At 38.6% G+C, this 27,451-nt stretch overlaps 1 protein-coding gene and 1 non-coding gene across 2 annotated transcripts in view; one reads left to right on the plus strand and one right to left on the minus strand.

Moving 5' to 3' along the window:
- Epb41l4a (erythrocyte membrane protein band 4.1 like 4A) overlaps positions 1-27,451 on the minus strand; it is a 233,608-nt gene that overhangs the window by 170,865 nt on the left and 35,292 nt on the right. The gene's annotated exons all lie outside the window — the stretch shown is intronic.
- On the plus strand, positions 23,081-23,152 carry Trnaa-ugc. Its single transcript has one exon. It is a non-coding gene; the product is annotated as a tRNA-Ala (tRNA).

Genomic DNA, 27,451 nt, shown 5'->3' on the forward strand with positions numbered 1-27,451 from the left:
ATGTCAAGCATGTCCAAGTTCCTAAAATTAAAAATGAATTTCTTATCCCATGTGTTTAAGAGGAAAGAGAATATGGAGCCAACATAGGAAAGTGGTTAAGGATTCACACTTTGAGCGTTCATACACTTGTGTTATCAGCTCCAGGAGCCAAGTGGCTGGCGCATCTGATGGATGCTGATTATAGGCCTTCATCCATGGTGATTTCTTTTATGTTTTTTATTTCACAAAAAAAGTCAATAAGACTATTTAGCTACTTAAAAAGAAAAAATAAATCCAAATTCTGGATCCAGATTGCCTAGATTTGAATCTGAATTCTGATACTAGCCACATGACCATTGGGGAAATCACTTGAACAACCTAGAAGATGGGAATAACAACATCGTCTATGTTGTAGGGCTGTTGTGAAGAAGAAATGGGTGAATATATGTAAAATACTTACGGTGCACAGGACAGAACTAGGACTGTGGTACAGCTATGTCACTGTCGTCACAACCACCATCCCCATCATCATCAGTGCCACCATCACCACCACGGCAACCACTACCACCATTATTTCAGGAAAATGTTAAGAAGTTAGGTTCAGCAGCCAGAGAGTAAATCATCACCAAATCATCTATAAAATGAGTAAGGAATAGTATCCAGCAAGAACAAATAGCTCAATTTTTTCAATAAATAAAAAACAAAACAGAAAGAACCTATTGTTTTTGAAGACAGATCAACCAACTACAGTGTAAAACTCTTATTTAAATCCTAATTCAAACAAACTATTTTAAAATACACAATAATTTATTAGACTTATTAAGCAACTAGCAGGGTTAATGTTTACTGGCTATTGAATAATATTAAGACTTTTGGCTAAATAATAAGATTATGAATATGCCTTTTTAAAAAAATGAAACTGTGCCACTAACCACCTGTGGTTACTCGAGTTAATTAAAATGAGATAAGAGTAACACTTGAGTTACTGAGGCTGGTCTCAAACTTGCAATCCTCTTACCTCAGGCTCCCAAGTTGCTGGTATAACAGGCGTGCACCCACCATGCCTGGCTTCTTTCATTCCTAAAATGTTGTTGGAAGTTGAAATTTATGTAATTTTTAAATACTTGTGGATTAAAGGATCACTGAAAAATTTGTTTTATTGATTCTTAAGATTTTCCTATTGGGATCGTGTGGCAAGTGTGTGTGTGTGTATGTGTGTGTGTGTGTGTGTGTGTGTATGCTATTTACATATACATATATAGGTGTATGTGTATATATTATATATAATATACAAAATTATATAGTATATATTGCATCTTTACCAGAACAAATGACATTTTTTCATGGTTTTTATAATTTTTTACTTCTTTGTATATTTTCTTTAAACAAGATTTCTATACATTTTTTAGAGTTCTTAAACTGTTCCAAACATAACAACAAATTAACAAATGTCTATTTTACTTTCTGAGATGATAGCTGAAAATATATCATAGATTGACTTACATGATGACATTTTTTCCTATACATAAACACACACCAGTGTGATTCATTAAGAGGACTCATGGGGCCCAAACTGTGTTTGTATCATACCAAGACATCTTTTGCCTCTTACTCTGTGGATATTCCCACTAAAGAGGGAAAAGCAATAGTGGGTAAAAGGGTGAGGAAAATGCAACTGGAATAAGTTGAATTTTAAAGAACTGAGAAGCTCCCTGGCAATTCCCCCAGGCAGTGTGGATATTTCATATCTGCTTATTGAAATGCAGAATTTAGGCAAGCACTTATATTTTGTCACTCTTCCACATCCTGTAAGCATGACTTTCCAAGCAAACTTTTCAAGTTTTAATGTATGAACTTATCTAAGAACAGAGTCGGGCATGGTGGTGCACACCTGTCATCCCAGCGGCTGAGGAGGCTGAGGTAGGAGGATCACAAGTTCAAAGCTAGCTTCAACAACTCAGCAAGGCCCTAAGCAACTTAGTACAATCCTGTCTCAAAATAAAAAATAAATAAAAAGGGCTGGGGCTGGGGCTCAGTGGTTAAACACCCCTGGTTCAACAACAACAACAAAAAAAAAAAAAAAACGCTGACAGTTGCTATGTTTGTGTCAGACACACCTTTGGACCTTCATGCAGATTTTACTGATTCACTTTGTAACTTACTTCTCTCCTTCCTTGCCTTCACTTCTTCTTCCCGGCCTTCAATTCCTGACCTCTGGGCATATTTTAGAACACAACTGAATAGTAGAATAGAGCAGTGAGAGGATAACTAGAACTAGAAGAAATCCAGAAAAAAAAAAAAAAGCTTAAGTTGAAGAAGCTGAGCAGCCAAAGACGCATTCAGTCTTGGCTCAGAGCAGAGCATAGTAAAGGGGAAGCTCAGCATCCCTGACCACCCAGCACTCTGAAGAGAAACCGATATCATCAACCCCTCCCACATCTAGCCACCAGCCACAGGGGCCCTGCCTCAAACCCTCCAGCACAACCCTCAAACCTTACAGCATCTACACTGGTTAGATTAGCATTTCAGGTTCTCTATTATGTGGTTCAATTCGCCCTTCCATGTTTAACTCCCAAAATGCCCTTCCACCAGTCAAACTCACACACTTAGTGAAAGCCAACATGTGCCACATTTTATACTTTATCCTGGCCTCGGCCTCCACCTGAACTACCCATCCTCGCTTTAGGCTCTGCCAATGGAAATCCTTTTGCATCCTTCAAAGTCTTCCTCATTCCCTTCTGTGAAACCTCCCACCTTTGTCCATTTGCTGCATCAAGACTGTGTTAGAATCTAAAAGTATATATGGTCTTTTTCTGGTAGCCTGTACATTCCTCAAAAGCCATGGCTTTTGTGTTTTATTTATCTTGGTATCTCCAAGAACACAGTCCTCATAAATTTCTAAATAAATTAATCATTTGCAGATATGACAAATAATAATATGGCCAAAACCTAATTTATGAAAAGCCATTTTGTTAAAAGAAAAACTGTAACTTATAAACATGTTAATTCTAAGTGTTTCCTGGCTGCAGACAAAATCTGGAGCAGCTGGGAAGTCCCAAGCATCACTCTACAGGGAAAAGCAAGAGCCAGCAAGAGCATCAGGGTAGGGTGCAAGTTCAGAGCAAATCTGCAAAGACACTACTTGATAGGTAACATGACAGTGATACTGACAAAGCATTCAGGTGTTTTGTGGAGAGAGAAAATAAACCTCAGTGAACTCCCAAACATCTATTAGGGATTCCATCTGTCCATTCAGAATCACATATGTGCAGATCAAAAATGAATTTCAAGGCATTCCCAAACAAGCTATTTATTCCTCTACAAAATCTTGCTAGAACCTTATCTCATTAAATAATATTACTTATGCACAATATTCACACCAAGCACCAGTCTTGAGGCTATGAGGTTTAAATGAAAAATATGTGATCAAGACAGGTTCAAAATCCTCACAAATCAAGTGCAGTTCATGTAACAAAGGCCATGGGAGACAGAGCATGAAGAGGATTCTGGGAAGCAGCTGGAAAGCAAAAAGGAGAATGCAGACAGCACAGTGCCAGGGACCCCAACAGAGAAGACAGTCTCAGCAAAGGAGGAATGGCAACAACTTCAAATATCACTACAGAGCACTCATCCGGCATCTGGAGGTCAGGGATAATACAGAAGGAACAGTTTCAGTATGCAGACTACCTGGTGTGGGTGGCAGACAGATTGAAAAATGCAGAAGTTTGTCAGAACAGGAAAAGAGGGGGATAATGGCATCACTTTAGAGGGATGCAGTCAAGAATACACTTCTTTAGAATGGGAAAGACCTGAGCAAAGTCCTGGTACCAGGAAGATGGGGCTCAGATAACCATGTGGAGAGGTGAACCTTGATAAGGAGTAGGGCAGTTCCACTCAGACAAAGGATGTGATAAAGGTGTAGGGAGGGAAGCCCAGGAAGTTGATGCTGCATGCCCTCCAGGTCATTCATCTGAGTCTGAGTAGGGTGGGCAGACCAGACACCAGACAATGAAAGGTCTGTAACAGTTGCTATGGGGGAAAAGAGCTGCATAAAAACAAGTATAAGAATCACCATGCAGCTGGTACATGCCTATCATCCTAGCAGCTCAGGAGGCTGAGACAGGAGGACTGTGAGTTCAAAGCCATCCGCAGCAACAGTGAGGTGTTAAACAACTCAGTGAGACCCTGTCACTAAATAATATACAAAAAAGGGCTGGGAATGTGCTCAGTGGTTGAGTGCCCCTGAGTTCAATCCCTGGTAAATCCCCCCCCCAAAAAAAGAATCACTAAGCAAATTTGAGTTTCCAAATGAGACTGAAAAGTTAATGACATCTATTAGAAGATGGAAGACTTTCCTCTAGCAGCAATGGGAAAAAGCAGAAAATGTGAATGGCTTGGTACCCATCAAGAAAGTTGTGGATGTGGCAGGAAGAAAGAGAGAAGGAAGACATCAGAAGAAATGGCCAGGACACCATGAGGTCCAAAATTAAATGGTAAAGAGAAATGAAGCCTGGAGGAAATGGACAATGAGGAAACATATAGATTGATGGAGGGGCTGGCTAACTGAGTTCGCTGGAGAGAGGACAAGATAGGAGGATCTGGTCAAAGAAGGATTGATGAGTTAAGATTTTTGCAAAGTTGACAAGTTCCAGGTGATGAAAAGGCCCATGGTTTAGCCATGTCAGAGGGCTGCTGTAAATAGCACGGGACCGAGGAAGACAGTATGACAGCCAGGAGGGGGCATGGCACAGAGCAGCACTGTACAATAGAACTTCTACAAGGACAGAAATATTCTGAATCTATATGGTCCAAAACAGAAACTTCTGGCCACATGAGACTATGGAGCCCTGCAACTGTGGCCAGTATAACTGAGGAACTGAATTTTTTATGTTGGTTTCAATTCATTTATTTAAATAAGTACATGTAATATGGAAGCTTATGAAGCTGCCATATTAAAAGTGCAAATGGTTCTTAATTTTGTGTAATGTAAACACACTCAAAAAGTCTTTTAAAAGTTGGATCCCATTCTCCAGAGAATTCTTATTTAGTTGGAATCAGCATTTTTCAAAGTTCCCAGATGAAACCAAGTTTGAAAAACCACTGGTGTAGAACTAAGAACACGGAGTCTGGGCTGGGATTGTGGCTCAGTGACAGAGCGCTTGCTTGGCACATGTGAGGCATTGGGTTCAATCCTCAGCACCACATAAAAATTAATAAACAATATAAAGATATTGTTTCCATTTACAACTAAGAAAAATTTAAAAAGAAAAAAGAACATGGAGTCTAGGGCTGGCGTTGTAACTTAGTGGTAGAACCCTTGCCTCATACATGTGAGGTACTAGGTTTGATCCTCAGCACCACAGAAAACAAATAAATAAGTAAGTAAAATAAAGTTATAAAAAACTGCAACAAAAGAAGAAAAAAGAAATAAAATCCCATCAATTAAAAGGAAAAAATAAAAATTTTTTAAAAAGAAAGAAAGAAAAAACAAAGACACTAGAGCCAAATGAGTTCAAAACCCAGACCTGCCAATTTTGAGTAAGGTAACCTTGAGCAAATAATCTCATGTGCAAAATGGTGTAATAACTAAGTCTAGTTCATTGGGCTACTCCGAAGATTAAATGATTTAGCAGTACACAAAAGTGATTCACATTAATGGCTATAATCCTAGGGACTCGGGAATCTGAGGCAGGAGGATTATAAGTTTGAGGCCAGCCTCAGCAACTTACCAAGGCCCTGTCTCAAAAATAAACAAAAAGTACTGGGGAGGTGGCTTAGTGGTAAAGCACTCCTGGGTTCAATCCCTAGTACCCAAAACTAAAAAGTGACTGCAACCTAAGAAGAGCTCATTAAAAGTTAGTCATCATTGTGCCAAATGATGTTAGAATTACTAAGATTTCTTATAGCTGCAAGGGCAAACAGTGGGTATGAATTGCCAAAGGCCTAAATATGTGTTGAGGAGGAACTAGAAGTCAAGAATTGGCAAGGCTGCTGGGCATGGTGGTACACACCTGTAATCCCAGCAGCTCAGGAAGCTGGAGGAGGAGGATGGAGAGTTCAAAGCCAGCCTCAGCAATTTAGTGAGGCTCTAAGCAACTTAGCAAGACTGTCTCAAAATTAAGAAGGGGATATAGTTCAGTGGTTAAGCAACCCCGAGTTCAATCCCCCAATACTGGGGGGGGGGGAAGAATGGACAAGGCTCAAGGGAAGGAGAAAGTAAAAAATAAATAAACAAACAAACAAATAAATAAAAGATAAATAAGGGGCAGTGATAAGCCATGAAAATATGGACCCAGTTTCCTGGCTAAACAATGTACTACAAATGGGCACACAAGAAGGAGGGGCCACATGGTCAGGAGCAAATCAAATTTTAGGTAGGGTGGATGTGGAGGAAACATTCAATTCAGTTTTACTCAGTTTCTTCCCTTTCCCTACCAAATTTAACATAAGCTAAATACTAGTCAAGCAATTATTTTTGTGTTGTTTTTCCCTGCTATGTAGTTCTGCATTCGTGAAAACCATCCAGAAAAAGATTCCTGATAAGAAACATCCATCTTCCACAGATTAATGGTATACATTTTATGATTCACAGCTGATATAGTTCAAACAGTTTAATTGATATTGAGGGCTTAGCAAATGATATGCTAAGGCACTATTAGAAAACTCGCTTTATATGCATTCTTATCTAGTCAGAAAACACTAATGTCATTTAATAACAATAGCATATTTGCTTCAAATTAAAAAAAATGATTCTAGAAAGAATATTTTTTAATTTAAGAATAATTTATATTCATATTTCATCTGTAGTACATTGTTTAGCCAGGAAACTGGGTCCATATTTTCATGGCTTATCACTGCCCCTTATTTATTTTTCCTTTATTTATTATTTTCTTTTACTTTCTCCTTACCTTGAGCCTTGCCAATTCTTCCCCCTTCCCCCACCCGCAATATTGGGGATTGAACTCAGGGATGCTTAACCACTGAACTATGTTCCCTCTCTAATGTTGAGACAGAGTCTTGCTAAATTGCTTAGGGCCTCACTAAATTGCTGAGGCTGGCTTTAATTTAATACCAAAACAAAAACAAACAAACAAATTAATTAATAAATAAAAGAAGGGGAAGCTTAAAATAGCCCCAGAGAAAAAGGAGAAGGCCGGGAAATTTGGCCGCCAATAAATGCCTTTGGTTTCAGTTTTATTCTGTTTCCCAGAATTCCACATAAAGACGCAAAAACACAGATTTATATGTATATTTCATTTGTCACTACCAGATAATCTACTTCATTAACTTGCTAAAGAAAATAAGTTGATATTCTTCCTTATTCAAAACTAGTAAGATGCTAGGAGCCAAAAACTATTTCAAGATAGTTACTATGCAACGAAAATGTTTGAAATTAATGCAGTACATGCAGATTAAGTGTTCAATATACTCGCATTTTGACATAAATAATAAAAAAATTAACTCTAAAATTTCTTGAGACAAATTATTCTTGTGAGAAAAAGAAACACCTACAACCTCTTTTCCACAAGTATGTTTCTCACTTCAAAATGATGTATCACATGTTTTGGGAGTGCTAAATGTGTTTAGGTATCAGCAGAAGTTGAATCTCACAGCTGAAACACAATTTCCACTATGCTGACACTCCTCCTTAGGAGCCAGAATACCATTAAGGACGTGTGAAAAAAAGGAGTACTCTTCCAAACCCTCTCCTAACACAACTTTAACCTCTGCAGAACTACTGCCTGCAAATGAACACCACCCCTGGATAATTTCAGCCCTTCACTTGTTGTCCTTTAATTACCCCAGATGATGCTCCTTTCAGAGTATAATGAGAGATCTCAGAGCTGGGAACAAAAGTACAAAATACACATTCTATTTACTTTGCTTCCCTCAGAGAGCAATCCTTACCTTCTGACTTTTGAAAAGACTGAGTTCCCCTAAATTCTGGGAGCCTGAATTGCCATTGTCCAACAGTTATTTGTGGTCAGGTAATTCATGAAGTTTTGGCCTCTTCAACTTCACTATGGGCCTCATAAATCCATGGAGCCACCTTATGATTATTTTGCAGTTTTTTGAATGTATTTTTAGAGTAACCATACTAAAGCACGGGTAAGAGTCCCATAATGGCTCCCCAGCCATGAAGTACAGGCTATCATGACAAAAAAGACTAAGTAAAAGACTGTATTTCTTTTTCCTATCAGGACGATAAAGCAAAAGAAAAACCACATCCACAGGAAAAGTGTAGAGATGAATACATCACCATCAAAACTTGAAATTTTCAAGGATGGTAATTCCTTTCACATCCCTGCTTAACATACCTCTTTGCACACAGATCTTGGAGAATGGGCTATTGTAAACCCTTTCAGGCAATGACTCCAATATAGCTAATTTACCAAATGAAGTCCCTTTCCGGAGCAAATATGGCACTGAATATAAAGATACTGAAGTGGGAAATGTTTTATCAACATGGAAGGAACTCAAGAAGTCATTTGATTTTGTTATTGTTTTTGTTTTTTCAAAAGGTCAAAAATATACTTTTAAGCTAGCTTCAGTGGTACACACCTGTAATTCCAGCTACTCTGGAGGCTGAGTCAGGAGGATTGCAAGTTCAAGATCAGCCTCAGAAACTTAGGAAGACCCTGTCTCAAAAAAAAAAGAGCTAGGGATATAGTTTCATGTAGGCCATCTCTGGGTTCAATCCCAGTACTGGGGGAAGAATAAGAACACACTTTTTATTCTTGTTCCAGAGCTATAACAACTATCCTTTCTGCCATGATCTAGTCTATAGCGATACTGATTATCCCAACATCCTACAGACCATCATACTGACCCACTATATGCATTACAACATGCCTACAGGACCTGATAAGGTGCTACATCCTTAATGGCTTATTACTAGTACAAAAGAAAAGGTACAATACTTCACAGGCTACTTTACATCTTAAAGGCAATACATACCAAATCTAAATACACTTAATGGCAATCTACAAGTCTGCCAGTGTTGAATGGGACCCAAAGCAAGAGATGGTTCTGCCAAGGGGCTGGACTACAGCACAAACTACTAGGCCACTTGGGTCTTGTGATGCATCAAATTCCATCATTTGAATCCATTAAGATCCAGAGAATCAGCCCAAACTGCTGAGATTATAAAACAAAGTCATACCCTCTTCTGCAAAGAACAACTTGAGCAATGGCTGCTAGCTTGTATCAAAATCTGATTAAAGGCCATCAAGTAACCATATGACTTAAGCTGCTCACAATAATTTGAATATTGTCTTACCCACCAAGCCATCATGTTGGGCCTAATACTGAAGCAATCTCTAGAAGGCAATTGTATAAAAGAGATCAGGCTCAAGCAGGTCTATAGGGCAAAGTGCATTAGCAGATGTCTCAGATACATCTAGCACCTACACCTACTCCACACCACACTTAAGGCTTCATGGAGATCTCCTTATGATCTGCTGACTGAGAAGGAAACATGCATCTGGTTTAGAAAGGTGTGCATGATATCTGGCACTAAGCAAAGCAGACTGCTGCAGTCTTACATCTTCAATAGGGTCCTTAAAAGACTTCAAAGAGAAATCATCCCAGAAGACAACTGTGATCAGCACCTGTGGTCCATTTTCACCTACAATGAGAAATAGCCAGAAATATGGATCTACACTGAGTCACAGGCAAAGATTAATATAACCTGGATGGTCAGACTTGCAGGGGAAAGCAAGGTGTTGGAAGAGAGAATTAGGATGTTGAGGGAAGAGGATGGGCCTCTGAGAATGAACACATTGTCTGAAAAATATTTTTGTCCCATATGAATGTACACTAAAGAGAATTCATTTAGAGAAGGGCCTCCTAATAATCAAGTGGACAAAATTTCAAGACTCTGGATTTCAGTTTGCTTCTCCCACCAGCCACATGAGTGCTTCATCAACAGACCAAATACAAGTGACCATAGTGGCAAGAGCAGAGGCTCTGGGAGGGACTCAACAAGACTTTTCATGAAAACAAACCTAGCCCTTGCCAACAACACACTTCCCACCAACAGCAGAAACCACGCCCCAGTGCTCAAGAAGGAAATACCCACTAAAAATCAGATGACCTCTTGGTGGCAGACTGATTACATGGGATCCTTTCCATCCAGGAGTTGGTAATGATTTGTCCTCACTCTGTATGTCCAACTGTGAGCTCACACACACATACATGTGTATTACATACACACACGTCATTTAGTTTTTTACCCTCTAGTTTACTCCCTCCTTTTCAAGAAGGTTTAGCTGTGATGAACTTCAGAGTTTAGTTTATAGATTACAGAATATTCTCACAGAACTGAACAAATTAAGAGTAAATGAAAAACTCCACCCAGAGACAGAGAACATAACTGTCATACAGTCATGAATTTCTTGATCCAAGACCCTGATATGTGTTCATGGTTGATCATTAGAACTATAATCCCCTTATACTCCCATAAAAAAAGATTACCCAATAGAACAGCAAAAATTTAAAAGATAATACTGAGTGTCAGCAAGAATATGGAGCAACTAGAATTCTTATAGACTGTTCATGGGAGTGTAAATTGTGATATCCACATATCAGTATCTTCTCAGGCTAAATATATACGTACCCTAAACCCAGCAATTCTACTTCTAGGGATATACAAAGAGAAATGCATACATTCAACAAATGACATGTACAAGAATGTTCAAGGCAGTTTTATTTTTAACAGCTAACCAATGCCCATAAACAGAATAAACTGTACTATATTCATATACCACACAGAAATTTTTTTATAAAAAGAACTTGCTACTGGCAATAACGTGAAAGAATTCCAAAGTATAACGCTAGGTGAAAGAAAACTGACACAGAAGAGTATGTCATTATATTCTTCCATCTATACAATGTCAAAAACATGAAAATTAACTAGCAGTGCTAAAAGTCAGAACAGTGGTTTATCTATGGGTGGGGTACTGGTTGAAGTATACAGAAAGCATCCCTGGATACTGTGTCTTGATTTTAGGGGTGTTCGTACAATTGTATCTCTATGCAAAAGTTCATTCAGCTGCACATTTAAGATAGTGCATTTTATTGCAGGTTATACTTCAATGAAATTGTTTTTGGAAGATTTACGTGGTTGTTCACATTTCTTAAAAAAAAAAATCCAGAGGTAGAGTCTCTCCTCATCTGACTCTCTGGCAATCTAAGGGGTCTGTGATCCAATAAGGTAAAGAACACCAACAGAGCTGGGCATGGTGGTGCACACTTGTAATCCCAGCAACTTGGGAAGCTGAGGCAGGAGGATCGCAAGTTTGAGGCCAGCCTTGGCAACTTAGTGAGACCCTGTCTCAAAAATAATTTTAAAAAAGGAAGTGCTGAGGATGTAATTCAGTGTTTGAGTGCCCCTGGCTTTTATCCCTAGTACCACAAAAAAAAAAAAAAAAAAAAAAAAAAGCAATAAGTAATTCATTAAACTTTCAGTTGAGTGCTTAGAGAAACTTCTATTTTTCTATCTAGCCAGAGGCACCCAATTATCTAATATAGCTGATTTCAAAAGCTTTTCTCCTAATGTTCTAAAATCTTAACATGGTGCTAAGAGCCACAGCCAAGTAATATGATGCATGGCATTTTTGGTTGAAAGGTGACACCAGCAAGCCATTGAGATAATATGATTATGTTAAGATCTGCATTCATATGGATATTGGACTCCTGCTGTCCACCTTGGCCTGCTATGGGACTCCTGGAGAGTTCCCATTGGTTGGGGAAGTGCGGTAGGAGGGAATTCCGGAGGAGGGACTTCCTGTTGGGGTCCGGGAGAACGCAGTGTGGGTCCCTCGGCAATCTTCCCGGGAGCCTAGGGAGCATTGGCGGCAGTTTCAAAAATAAAGTTTGTTCCTGCTTGAGTGGCTCGTGATTTTGTGCCCAGCCAGACTGCGGCAACATAGATGGAATAAAAATTACTGAGTTTTGATTTTGAAACAACTTATTTCCTGCTTTGCATTCAAGAATAAATTAGAAAAATGTCCCTGAAAACCTTGAGGAGTTTATTTTACATGTAAGTCATATATTAAAGTTATCCTTAATAATTACAAAGTTATGATTATAGAGTTGTTATATGTTAAAATTATCCTTAATTATATAAAGTTATCACTTTCTATCTCAACAAATCATGCTTCAAAATTTGAATATCCACAAGAATTCTGTAGGTATTGATATTTAACAACAAAAACTTTATTTTGTTCTGGCTACAGATCTAATACATTTGTAAAAGTAGTTACCTAATAAAATAGAGAGTTTCTTTTTTTTCTCCAGAAGTTTTTATTGTTTAATTTTAGTCATACATAATATTAGGATTCGTTTTGACATAATCAGATAAGCATAGAATAATTTGCTCTAATGCAGTCCCCAGTACTTCTCCTTTTCTTTCTCTCCTCCCTCCCCTGTTCCCTTCCCTTTATTCTATTGATCTTTCCTCTATTTATCTATAGTTTTGTTTTCTTTACTTAGTGCCTTGTGATATACATAAAGATGAGATTCAGTGTGATGTATTCATCACAGCAAAGTTAGGTCAGATTCATTCCACCCTTCTTCCCTTTCCCACACCCTCCTCCCACCCCCAATCCCCTTCCTCTACTCAGCTGATAATAAAGGAATTTCATCCTTAAAATGTTTTATGTTGACATTTTCTTCTTTCTTCATAAACCAAGCCTTCAAGGTAAACTATTTTGAATTCTTGGGCCTGTTGGCAATACCAGCAAATTTGGCTGTCTACCATTAGATCCTATTTTAAGTTTATAAGACAAACAGCACTAATTTTAAAAGTCGACGAAAACATGGGCCTCATTTCACCATTCATATCGGTTCCATAAAGGTTAATATCAATATTGCACAAAGTTAAATCTTGGAAAACAACAAGTCTTTGGCTCAACTTAAGTTCTCTAAAGTAATAATTAAAAATGGTCTTTACCCCTCCCTTAAATACATTACCATCTTTAAAATAAAACATCATTTTTAAAACAATAACACCGCATAAATGATGTCAAATATGACAAGTCATCCCACATCTGATTAAATGGCTTGCAATATTTTCTAAAAGTAGAAAATGGCTTTATCCTTATCTTTGAATATTCTTATAGTTCAAAATTCTAGATACTAAACTTACAGTTTTAGATTAAGCAGTTCCACAGTGCAGCAGTCAGCAGTTTCTAGTAAAACTACATGTTACCCGCCTTCTTGTTTCACGCCACAGAACAGACTGGAAAGCAACTTCCTCTATTCCACCATCTTGAAAATCAGCATATCATAGTGACACAGCCACATGGATATTTATAGCAGCACAATTCATAATAGCTAGGCTATGGAACCAATCTAGGTGCCCTTCAATAAGTGAATGGATAAAGAAAATGTGGTATAAATGCACAATGGACTATGACTCAGCCATAAAAAAGAGCAACTTTATGCCATTTGCCAGTAAATGGGTGGATCTGGAGTCTATCATGCTAAGTGAAATAGGTCAAACCCAAAAAATCAAAGGTCAAATGTTCTCTCTGATGTATGGATGCTAACACACAAGGAAGGGGGAGGCAAAGAGTAGAAGTTCAGTGGATTAGACAAAGGAAAATGAAGGTAAGGGAAATGGGGGAGGATAGGAAAGACAGTGCAATGAATCCGACATAACTATCCTATGTATGTATATGAGTACACCACAATGAATCTCCACATGATGTACAACCACAAGACTGGGATCCTAATTAGAAGAACATATACTCCATGTTTGTATAAATATGTCAAAATATACTGTCATATATATCTAAAAAGAACAAATAAAAACTAAAAGTAAATAAATGCATGTTAGTTTTCCCCCACTTCAACCAAACATTGGCCTCATTTTCATGTAAGATTGCAGAGTGAAACTTAAAAAAAGTTATTCAATAACGAAGTTTACTTTTCAAAAAAGCAACATATTCAGCATATATTCTAGGAAAAATAATAACAGGTCTATGCCAATATTTTCAGGCACATATTATTTGTAAGGCAGTAATCAAAGTTCACACTACAATTAAAATGTTTAAATTTGTTTTTATTTTCTTACTCTGGAGTTACTACTAAGATCATTTAATTTCCCACCAGCAACATCTGTATTATTGCCAAATTCCTACATGGTAGACACCATGATATGAACACATTCTCACCAAGGTAAAACACATAGTCTATTGAGAAACTCAATAAGGGAGGAGCAATTTTCTCTTTTCATGAATACTACACTCAAAAGAAAATCACACATCAAGCATCACTTTCTCCTTATCAAATTAATATGTCTGATGAAACCTGATTTTGCAAAAAGGATTTCTCTCTAAATCCTGACTGAGGAAAAACCTAAAACCTCTTTCATACCTTAAGTACTTTTTTGTACTAACAACTATATGTAATAAATCTTTTTTTTTTTTTTTTGGTACTAGTGACTGAACCCAGGGGTGCTTTACCACTGAGCTATATCCCCAGCGATTTATACACACACACACACACACACACACACACTGAGATTGAGTCTCACCAGGTTGCTGAAGGTCTCACTAAGTTGCTGAAACTTGTGATCCTCTTGTTTCAGCCTCCAAGTCATTGGGATTTGGGTTTTTTGACACCATGCCCAACACTCCAATAAATTTTATAACACAAAGGCTTTCCAATTCATAATTCCATCTCTATTTAATTGTTAAGAATAGTCCCTAAGTCTAGGCTCATTTCTCAAATAGAATATAAACTATAATTTTAACTATGAACAAATGCATAATAGATCTAAATGGAATTTATAACATATATTCTTAAATACTTTTTATTTATTCTCTTTAGGTATATATGACAGTAGAATATATTTTGACATACATACACGGAGTATAACTTATTCTAATTAGGATTCCATTCTTGTAGTTAAATGTACTGTGGAGTTTCACTGGTTGTGTATTCATATATGAACACAGGAAAGTTATGTCCAATTCATTCCACTGTCTTTCCCATTCCTATTCCCCCTCTCTTCCCTTCATTCCCCTTTGTCTAATCCAATGAACTTCTATTCTCCCCCACCCCTTTCTTATATACTTACATTCATAGAACTTTTAGTACCTAAGCTTACATATAGGACTGTGCACTGCAGTGAAAAAAAGTCTGAGAAAGAATTTTTCCAGATTAATATCCAGAAAAATAAAAAATATCTATTTCCTGACTACAAAGAAACTGGTCTTATTTATTGCTGTATTTTTAGTGCCTAGATTAATTCCTGGCAAAGAGCAAGTACCAAATAAATGCTTGTTAAATTATGACTAAAAATTCCAGACAAAAATTGAGGATCTTAACAGGCCAAAATTATGCAGAAAATATGAATTTCATACTTTGCTTTGAGTCCAAACATTTTTATCATCCTCAAATACTGAGCATAGAAAAATTATATGTTTAACAAACTGTTTCTGATTTAATATCAACTCACCTAGACATTAAAGATATTGATTTTATAAATAACCTTTATATTTTAGAACAATTCTAGCTACAGAAAAATCACAAATATATACATGCTGAGTTCCTGTATGGTACCAGATTCCTCTTATCTTAACATCTTACATTGCCATGATACATTTGCTATAATTAAGGAGATAACATTAGTACGTTACTATTAACTGATCTCCACACTTTATTAAGATTTCACTAGTTTTCTCCTAATGTCCGAGACCATATTCACATTTAGTCATCCCATTCCCTTAACCTTCTCTGGTCTGTGACATTTTCTCAGGCTTTCCTTGAGTTTGATGACTGAGTTTTGAGAGAAGAACTGGGTAGAAGAACATTCCTCAATTTGAACCTGTTATATTTTTCTCAAAAGACTTAAATTTTGAATACATCAGATTTCAAAACGTTCAGCTCAAGGATTTCTCATATAGAACAAAGTACAAAGTAAAATCTGTGGCCTTGATCTCCCCATTTATTTAAGGAAACATGCACTACAATGGGAAGAGAGTAAACCAGAGGTTTTGAATCCACACTGCAGATAAAGGACTTAAGCAATGGGAAACTAAAGCGGACCAACTTGGTGGGGGGGCACAGATCAAAAGGCCCCCAGGTAAAGTGAGCTGAAGAAAGACTCACTAAGGGACAAGGGAAAGTTTAGAAAAGACGGGAGAAAATTAATGAGGCATCTATTACACCCCAGGCTTCACTGTGCAGTCAGAATCTGTAGTGACTGTGTCCCCACCACCCCCTACCTCTGCCACACTCTGTTTTCTCCTTCTTCATTCCTAGTTTTATTCATTGCAGTGTATCTGCCCTTCTTTGTAAGTTGTCTCTATTCATCCTTAGAAAAAGAAAAAAGAAAGTGTTCTGTGGGATCCCAGCAGGAAACAGCATCACTGGCAGAGTAACTGAGGAGAGTCTGACAAGGCGCTATCTACCCGCATGGGCAGAGAAACAACAAGAGATGGCACAGTCTCTGGGGCTGGCAACAACAGGGAGCTGTTCCCAGTGCCAGGCTTGGAAGAACAAGAGGTGCAAGGCATTGTCTGAACCCAGAGAGAAAAGTGATTAGGAAAGGGGAACGTGGACCTCTGCAAAGAAACATCCACCTGCAGGAAGACACTGGGAACAAACATTGTGACCTCACTTTCCTTCTGCCCTCTGACCCTGCTAGTGCCTTCCATTGGCTGGAACTAGAAAGGCCAAAAGGCAAAAGGACTTAATGTTGCCCACATGGGTCAGTATCCCAGGAACAGAGCAAAGTGGATCAGGATGGAAATGGATCTACAGTGACAAAAGATGCAGTTCAGAAAGGACCTTATATGAGGATATTTGCATTTTTATATTTATGTCTTATCCTGAGATACTATGGACTTCCCTTCAAGACAGAGAGAGCAGTTTGCAGGGGTGGGGGGAACACTTAGGTCCCACGTAAACCTTATAGTAGGCATATGGGATCTATGTGAAAGACGAGATGGAATATGCTCATCTCAGCCATTAGTCAGGGCAGCACTTGGGTCCAACACAGCATGATTCTGCTGCCAGGACAACACACACAGGGCACAGCCTTGAGGTTGAGCCTGACCAAGCCTCATGAAATGGAGGCAGGTGAGGCTAGTCCTTTCCACATTAAAAAGAGGGTCTATCTTACTTGCTTCCAAACTAGCAAGAGACTTCAAGATCTCTTTCAACAGCCTGACCAAATCACTCAGCTCTGCTCAATACCTCATGTCAATGCAGGACAAAGTTTACACCTAGGGTCCAAATAAACAGCCTATGTTTAAACACATAGAGCCTAACCATTGGATCATCCCACCCAATACTTCATGAGCTCCAGTGCTAGACCTCAGATCTGTTCTACAGATGTAGAGCAAAATAAAACTTCATGGTTGTTCCACTCCACTTCTTCAAATAATTTCTCTTGTTTAAAAGCCTATCAAACCTCCTGTTTCTAAGACCTCTGGTGAGGCACAAGTGTTTCAGTGTTCATGAAAACACTGCACATCTTCCCCATCACCCACTCTTACGTAAGCTTCCCTGGTAAACATCCTATGTGGGCCTTTTCTCCTCTCCTTTTCTGTCTTGGTACCTGCCATCTTTCTCTATGGAACTCACCACTCCAGGTCCCCCACTCAGCAGGGTCCATGACCAGCTCCTTTCAGGACAAGGAGATGCCCCCCCCCCCCCAAAACAACACCATCCTGAGCAACATTGTAAGTGCTTCATAAATTCATGAATTGAACATGCTGTGTGCAGATGCCTTTGCATTTAATAAAAACATCCATTTCTCTTTTCAGAAATACAATGAAAATATGAAAGGTTGAAAGATCACAGGGATGACATTTACATTCCATTATGATTGTGCTGTCAATAATTTCCCAAGTACCTAGCTTAACAAATCATGAACCGCTTGCTTCATAAAATAAAGAACACCAAATACCATAAGCCAGAATCAAATCTTCACAGTGGTGTGACAATGAGCTACTGTGTTCACCAGAAACACAAAGCAGATGACTTCATATTGTTATTTAGAAAAGATGGTCCTCAACTGTATTTAATTGAGTGAAATGAGTTTGTATTATGAGATAACTTTGAGGGGAAAATAGTTTATAAAGCTTATGGTACAAAATAATTTAAAAGCAGCAAAGAAAATAATGAACTTTTCCCCCATAGGCTTTGAGCCTTTTGTTAATCTTATTTCTCAATTTAGTATTGTCTTTAAAGATACGAGAAGTAAACCTGAACAAATTGACTGCCTTGCCAGGCATGGTGGCACACGCCTATAATGCTGTGACCCAGGCAGAAGGATCATAGTTCAAGCCAGCCTCAGCAACTCAGTGAGTCCCAAGCAATTTAGTGAGATCCCCAGAAGAGGATATTCAATCAATCAACAAATATATGAAAAATGCTCATCATCTCTAGCAATTAGAGAAATGCAAATACTCTGACTCATTCCAGTCAGAATGGCAGCTCTTATGAAAACAAACAACAATAAGTGTTGGCAAGGATGTGGGGGAAAAGGTACACTCATACACTGCTCGTGGGACTGAAAATTGGTGCAGCCAATATGGAAAGTAATATGGAGATTTCTTGGAAAATTGGGAACCAAACCACCATTTGACCCAGCTATCCCTCTCCTCGGTCTATACCCAAAGGACTTAAAAACAGCATACTACAGGGACACAGCCACATCAATGTTTATAGCACCACAATTCACAATAGCTAAACTGTGGATCCAACCTAGATCCCCTTCGGTGGATGAATGGATTAAAAAATGTGGCATATATACACAATGGAATACTACTCAGCAATAAAAGAAAATAAAATGGATGCAGGTAAATGAATGCAGTTGGAGAAGATAATGATAAGTGAAGTTAGCCAATCCCAAAAAAATAAATGGTGAATGTTTTCTCTGATATAAGGTGACTTACTCATAGTGGGAGAGGGAGCATGGAAGGAATAGATGAACTCTAGATAGGGCAGAGGGGTGGGAGGGGAAAGGAGAGGGCAGGGGTTAGCAATGATAGTGGAATATGATGGACATCATTATCCAAAGTACATGTATGAAGACATAAATTGGTGTGGACATATTCTATATACAAACAGAGATATGAAAAATTGTGTTCTATAGGTATAATTAGAATTGTGATGCATTCCACTGTCATGTATTTAAAAATAAAAGCAATTTTTAAAAAATTAGTGAGATCCTTTCTCAAAATACAAATTAAAAAGGACTAGAGATGTAGCTCAGTGGTTATCACCCCTAGGTTCAATCCCCAATGTGTATGTGTGTATGTATACACACACACACACAGCCTTTTAATGCAAAGCCTTCATACCCACTTCATTTCTCCATCCCTACATGTAAAACATTTCCTCTTCCCCTGTGTCTTAAAGCATGAATGCTCTTCTATGAGGCCATCCTTCCACTGTGTGATTGACAACACTCCCTCCCACCTCCTCTAGTACCTGCCTCGTTTGTTAACAGTCTCCTCTCCTCAGTGGGGACACCACCTTGTCCCCACTGACTTGTCCCCACCACCTTGTCCCCAATGTATATGCCTTCGTCACTCCTTTAAAAAAATACAATCCTCTCTGACATCCAGTAAGTCCCTCCAGACACCATCCACTGCTTCCCTGCTTCTCACTTGAAGAAGACTGTGGGTGTGTGACCTCCTCCATCTCTTCCCAGCCCCTCCTTTTCTTGAGCCCAGTTCTGATACCTCTGCTTCAACTGCACCTGCTCTTTCAAGGCTGGTTTCTTGTATTGCCATATCCACTGCACACCTTGCAGCCTGTGTCTTCCGGGAAGCCTCTGTCACATTTGCTATCTCTGACCTCTCCTTCCCACAACTACTATGATGTTCCTTGATTTTCTGGCTCTTCTGGATCTCCAACTTACCTTGCTCATTGTCTTTTCTTGGTTTTTCTTTTTCTGCTCACTTCTTAACTATTGTTTCCCTAGTGTTTCAACCTTTTGTTGCACTCTGCCTTCACACTCCTCTATCTCCAATCCTCTTCCATCCCCACAACCCCCCAGACCCTGCTCTTGCCCTCTCCAAGCTCTCCCTGGAGCTGACGATCTTATCCACTTCCATGGGTGCAACTCTCACCTCTCACATAGGCTCCAGAGTCCTTTCACCAGCTATGACATTATATTTAGACAGTTGTTTGGTGCCTGAAGCAGTAGTAACTCAACACAAATGCCCCCAAGGTTGCCGCAACCATCAATGATGAGATCATTAGTCTCTCACACCAGAGACCGCCATCCTAAACTCTTCTACCCTCATTTCCAACATCTATCCATTACCAATTCCTGCATGTTTTATCTTCTAAATAGTTTTTAAATCAATCCTTTCCTTTCCACCCTGATTTTCTCAGTACTCATTGAAGTTCTTAATCTCTCTTACCTGGAGGTATTGAAGTCTATAAAGTCTCCTATCAGAGCTTCCTGAAAATCCATTTATTTCATTTCCCTGACATAACCCAGGAGGATCTACTAAAAATACAAATGTCTATTACTAGCCTATTCAAAACCCTTGTGAGAAATGAACCAGGGATGCTTTAAAAAAATATAGCTGTCTTATCTCCATTGTACAACTAAAGACATGTTGAAAATGGCCAGCCTGTTGCTGGGAAGCAGCAGGAATGCAGTGAGGGAGATGGGTAGCTTATTGTCTGGCAGCCCCCACCCTGCCTAGTGGGACAAGATGACGCCTGAGCAGAGTTCCCTTTAGCCTCCTAGAATGAAGGCCCAAGGGGAAGGTCCACTGGCCTCCAAGTCCTGTATGAACCTTGGGTGATTATCCTCAGTCCTCATGTGCCTCCAGTGCCTCTGGAACTGAGTGATAGGTCCCCAGAGCTGCTTCCCCCTCTGCAGCAATACTCTGCTTTCACTTACATTCACTTTTATTTCTTTACCAAGCTGGTAATTTTTCCATCTTTCCTGAATTACTCACGTTTCAATCTTTTGATGGCATTCCATCTCTTTTCTGAATTTTCAAGGATGTTTTTCCTAAAATTTTTTTCCTGTCATTCTGACTAGATAACATTTTTAAGCATATGAATGGTAAGGATATGTTCAATGTACCACATAAAATGTTCTACTAATCATTTTTGACTGATGCCAGACATAAACTTCATTTAGTTGAATTTTTAAATGTTGGGATTTTTAGAAAAGGTAAATTTTTAAATTACAAATCGTCAACTTCCATTTTGCTCCAAAAGTCTGTAAGCTGGTTGTTTAGATAATAAGGAATTAATTTTATTCATTCATGCAACACCTATCTTGCACTAAGCACTATGTGAAGTGAGAAAGATACTACAGTAAATATAATAGACAAGATCTCCACCTATTATAATTTTGGTAATTTAATATAGGAAAACTTTGGAGTAGCCAACTCACAGTATGCGTATACTCTTATGTGTCCGTGTATTTACATTTCATGACTTCAACACCCTCACAGCTGTTAGCTGGCATTTCAAGTACTGTTATCAGTCTCCAGCACTCCTGGCTTAGCACTTTAAATATCATTATTTAAAAACTCAACAAAACCTTTGTTAATTAACAAAGGAGCTATTGGAAATCATTTTCATTTGTGAAATAAGTGATGACCAAGACATGTAGTTGGTTAAAAAACTGAACAGACCCCACCATTTCTGCAACAAAATACAAAAACTCTGCAAAGCCAAATATCTGACATCTCCAGTATGGGACTCAAGATCAGAGCCCTGGGTACTGCTGCTGTCCACTCCTCAGAGGACTCTGGTGATAATTTAAGCCACAGTTGGCCAGTCTCAATGTCAGACATTGTCACTGTACTTATACTGAAGGAACCCATTCATGTAGGTGCTAGTCAGAGTGCCCAAGGACAGAGTTCAATTATCCAAAGTGGCTCTTTATGATACTTCCTTGCTGTACTTATAACATTAGTCCTGCCAGAATTAAGACCAGAAATTGTTTTCATTGTAATTTACCAGCAAGAAGCAAGAGACTACAAAGGGAAGGGATGGATAGCACCCTCCTATTTCTAGATTCTGGAGGCTACCCATATTGAACAGAAAGAATCCAACAATGCTAAAAGCTAGATTGGCACCAGTAAGTGCAATTCAGAAATAAAAGAATTACATGGCTAAGGATAGTGTGCAAAGGGAGAGCTATCCAAGATGAGAGCCAGATCATATCTTACAGGTGTCATGGGTCTTGGTAGGTCATGAAAAGAGCTAGGATTTTATTCAAAATGTTTTGGAAGCTACTGTATGATTTTAAGAATCTAACTCAATACAGTTACTACATAGAAAAATAAACACTCAAGGAAGCAAGCAGTGGAAACAGGAGATTGTTACAGAACCTTGGGCCAGAGATGATGGTACCTATAGACTAGAGGTAAACACAGAGAGGTGGATAGATATTCCCTCAAAATACCTGACATACAATGCAATGTATAACAGTATTTCTATACTGTTCTTTTTAAGAGCAATCACTAAATAATTTAACAACTAGGATTAGCAATGTCTGTTCTGGGGAAAAAAAATAAAACATGTTCAGGTATAAACTCGGGACCCAAGAATATTCTGAAGACTGACCAGGAACCCATGTTCCATCCTGGTTCTCCACAAGAAAAGGGGAAGTGTGGATACCCGGCTTCCAGTCCCCTGTCTATGGTTCCCTTAGCCTGAGGCTAAAAATTATACAGGTCATGAACAGCAAGGGGTGAGGTGGGACACCAGAAGGGTGGAATGTTGATAGAACCAGGGGTCCCTACAATGTCCAGCCTTGGGTCCTCTTAGGCCCACTCCCTGTCAACATGCTCCTCTCCTCTTCCCACCCCCATCTGCTCTGGTGTGATTTCTTCTTCCCTGTAGCCCAACCTGGGAACTGAATTCATTTTCACATATAAGGGTGCTGAAACTGGAAGCCAATTTTATTTCCATTAAAACAATAGCTAATTTATTTATTATTAGATGCCATGTATTAGAGTTTTCAATGTATTAGCATGTATCATCCTCATCAAAATCCTATCCCCATTTTATAGAAGGGGAAACTGAGATATAAAGAAGTAACTTGCCTAGCTGGCAAGTGGCTGAGGCAAGATTAGAACCCAGGCTGGGACTAGGGATGTAACTCAGTTGGTAGAGTACTTGCCTTGCATGCACAAGGCCCTGGGTTCAATTCCCAGCACCACCACCACCACCACAAAAAAAAAAAAAAATAACCCAGGCTGTCTGGCTGCTGGCCCCATGTTCTTGTCTGCCTACTGGAGTCTGGCTCCAAAGTCATGCTGTTCAGAAATAAGGATGAGACAACTGCAGTCATCAATCACAGGAAGGTCCAAGATGCAATTTAATAAGAGTATCCAACTTATATTTTGATGGAGAAACATCCAGGTGAATGTTTACATGGTTTCTATAGTGCTGAAATTGAATTCATTTTCATCAAGTTTGAGATCACTCCCAAAAAATCAGATTAATATGTGAAGAAGGGAAAACATTCATCTTTTTTCACTCCCTACATAGTAAAAGAGCAACTCTTGTACATACTTGTCAGTTCTGCCAGAGTGTGAGCCTGCAGGGTAGGAAGCACCCATCTTCGGTGAGAACTTTCCACCATGAGAATTATTAGTGCTGAACGAGCACTCAACTCCGAAATAAATGGCATTCTTCAAATGTCAGAAGCATCCCCAACAGAATAACTCAGATCTCCAACTAGACTATTAAGCTGATGCTACAAACAGTAGCCAGGAAGAAAGGAGTTCATCTCTGCTGACAGTGATTGGGAATGGAAACAAAAAGGCTGAGAATGTCCTCATTATCCAACAGCTTCCTGGTTTAACCTTCTAAGAATGAACAGAAGCATTTCCTAAGTTCAGAACTCAGAGCCATGGGACTCTCATCACCCAGAGCAGCACTGTACTAAGAAATATCTTTGTTCAGGGGGAACAAATACTTCTACAGTTAAAGATGATGAAAAGGGGTAAAATCTTCTAAATAAAAATGATTCATACTATAAAACATAAGGTTGGTCCAGTTGCCTCAGTTACATAACAATAAATTATAAACATTGCTCAACTTTATTTTGCCTCCTAGGTCTTCAGAGCTCATCTTCAAATAGCTCCAAAGTCTCCCCCAAGTAGGAGAACTCCATAAACACCTCTGGCACTTTTCCCCACAAAAGTGAGCTTTCTCTAGCATCCTACCTGACTTTTTCTTTAAAAATGCATGCAAGTTTCATGTTCTGCTCTGAAAAGATCTGTTTTGATTTTTGCCTTGGGTGGGAGATAAGGTAACTTCAAACATTATTATCAGACAAAACTGCCACACCAGGATGATGGGTCAAACATATCTTGTGGCCTTTCACATCTTACCACCACCACTAAGAATGAATTCAAAAATCTCTGAGTTTGAGACCAGGCTTTTTTAAAATGTAAGAAACTATAGTGTGATGGTTAACATTCAAGTTCTCTTTATCTGTAGATCAGTAGCTCTCAATTCCAGCTGCACGTGACAATCATCTGGAAACCTTTTTAAAAATATCAGTGCCTAACCTCCACCAAACCAACCAAATCAGTCTCAGGATATAGGAAGAGACCACTGTGTTCTGATATTATTGTTTTTAGCTCCATTGGGTAATTTTAAAGGACAGAAAGGGTTGAGAATCACTTCTCAGAGGATTTTTTTTTTTTTGGCAGATGGTGGGGGGTACTGGGGATTGAACACAGAGGCACTTAACCACAAGCCCTTTTTTAATTTTTTGAAACAGGGTCTTGCTAAGTTGTTTAAGGTCTCACTAAGTTGCTGAGGCTGGCTTTGAACTTGTGATCCTGTTCAGAGGATCTTTAAGCAAAATTAAAGCCCCAGAAGGATGTAGGAACAGCAAAGTCAACCCTTGAAAATACTCATCTTGCCCCTTCTTTCATATTCAATTCTCTAGGAGATAACAGATAGTAATAAGACAAAACACACACTCTTTCTCTGCTAGAGTAGTGTTATAAAAAACACCTAAAACAGAAGGTTTGAATGGAATTCAAAGTTCCACAAATAATACAAAAATGTCTAGGTTTCAACGAAAGTGTCACTCATCATACCAAGAACCAAAAAGAGCTCGAACTGAATGAGAAATGGCAACCAACAGATTCCAACACCAAGATGACAGATGTTAGAATTACCTGACAAAGATTTTCACGTGAAAAAAATAACAATAATAATAATAAAATAAAAATTCTTCAATGACAATTAAAAGGATGCTAAACGCTCTGGGGGAAATACCATCACGTTGCTCAGGCCCTTGAAGTAGATTCACTGCTGGGCAAGGATTGTTCATGTCTGGGAACATACAGATGTTTGTTTTGATGGAAGAACCCACTGGACCTTAGTTCAGCCATATACTGGCCCACAGAGACCTGGTACCTGTTCACCGTAATTTGTCTTTGGCTTGATGGATCTAGAATGACTTTCCAAATGAGATTATCGAATGAGTCAAAGACAAGAATCCCTCAAGGGGAGCTACATCCCCAGGGACTGAATGACTGAAAGCATCTGTGTCTCCAAAGGGTTGGGTTAGGAAAACCAGGCTCCATGACTATCCCCAGTGGTTTATTTCACTTGACACCAGAAGCATAAATCATCAGAGGAAAACCAATAAACTGGACTACATCAAAAGTAATAATTTCTGTTCCACTAAATACTCTGGAAAGTAGATGAAAAGAAAAGCTCCAGACAGAAAATGTTTACAAACTATATATTCAAACAAAGGATGCATCTAGAGTATGTAAAGAACTTGCAAAACTCAACAGTAGAAAAATAACCCATTTGGAACATCAGCAAAAGCATAAGGAAACATTTCATCAAAGAGACTACACAGACAGCAAATGAGCACATAAAAACATGCTGCACACAATCAGCCATTAAGGAATTGCACGTGAAAACTACAATGAGCAAATTCTACACACCTAACAGGGTGGCTAAAATTTTTCAAAAGGTGATAATACCAAACTCTGGTGGGGATGTGAAGAACTCATACACTGTTAGTAGGATTGTAAAATGATAAAACCACTTTGGAAAACAAATTGGTAATTTCTTTAAATAGTTAACATACAATTGCCTTATATATGATCCAATAACTGCACTCTTTGGCATTTAAACAAGAGAAATAAAATTTTACTTTTATGCATAAAACCTATACATGAATGTTTACAGCAGCTTTATATGTAAAGCCAAAAACTGTAAACAACCCAGACATCCTTCAGCAGGTGAACGATTAAACAGACTTTGGCACAACAACACTGTAGAATAAAAAAAGTAAGAAAAAAACTATTGACACATTCAAAAACCTGGATGAATCTCCTGAGAATTATGTTAATGAAGAAAAAACCAACCAACCCAAAAGGCATAATTTCACTGATACAACATCCATGAAATGATTAAATCACAGAAATAGAAAGCAAAATAATGGTATACAGAATTTAAGAAGAGACAAAAGATGCAGAGGAAAGGATGTGGCTGTAGAAGAACAATATAAGGAATCTTTGAGGAAATGTTCTATCACTTGACTACCAATATCAATATACTGGTTGTGACACTATTAAACTTTTGCAAGAAGTTACCCCTGGGGGAGCATGGGTAAAAAGACAAAGAGATCTCTGTTTCTTAAAACTACTTATGAATTACCTCAAAATAAAAAGTATACTTAAAAATAAAAGGTTACTAAATCACTGAATTCTGACTGCAACATACAGCAAATAACAAGTACTTGGAAGTGACCTTTATGTGTGTTCCAAATATTTTCTTTATGGTCATTTTTAGCTCTAGCATTTCATTCATGATTCATAAGATTCAGCAATTTAATTTTATTCCATAAAGAAGGGGGCCCTTTAGCCTTGCTGAGACCAGTTATTTCCATGGTGACACTCAACATATTATTAACATAAACGAACAGCACACCACACCTAGAATGAACTACTTTCTCCATGGCTACTCTGTTTTCTTGCACCTCTTCAGGGAACAATGATGATAAAGATGCTCAAATATCCCTCTGCCCAGTATCACTATTTTTCCAGAGGTAGATCCATTTGAGGAAGTGGGGGAGAGAGAAGATAAAGAATGTACAGAGACTACTCCTGGTCTCTCCTCTCAGATCCTGGATGCCTCTGAAGTGAACCCTGAAACACTGAATCTGTGCCCAGTGGTTTGAGACCATTTTTTGTACATGTTCTCTGGCAATGAGCTTCCTTCTTCAATGATGCTCAGTTGAACACAGTAATGTAATTGCTTCAATGTTAACAGCAAACCTGAGAGGGAGGGGAGGGGAGGGTCCCAGGGGCAGGAAAGATGGTGGAATGAGATGGACATCATTACCCTAAGTATATGTATGACTGCACATATGGTGTGATGCTATTTCCTATACAACCAGAGATATGAAAAGTTGTGCTGCAATTGTGTATAATAAATCAAAATGCACTCTGCTGTTATATATACCTAATTAAAATAT

This window comes from Marmota marmota, unplaced genomic scaffold (genome assembly GCF_001458135.2).
Source record: "Marmota marmota marmota unplaced genomic scaffold, marMar, whole genome shotgun sequence".
NCBI lineage: Eukaryota > Metazoa > Chordata > Mammalia > Rodentia > Sciuridae > Marmota > Marmota marmota.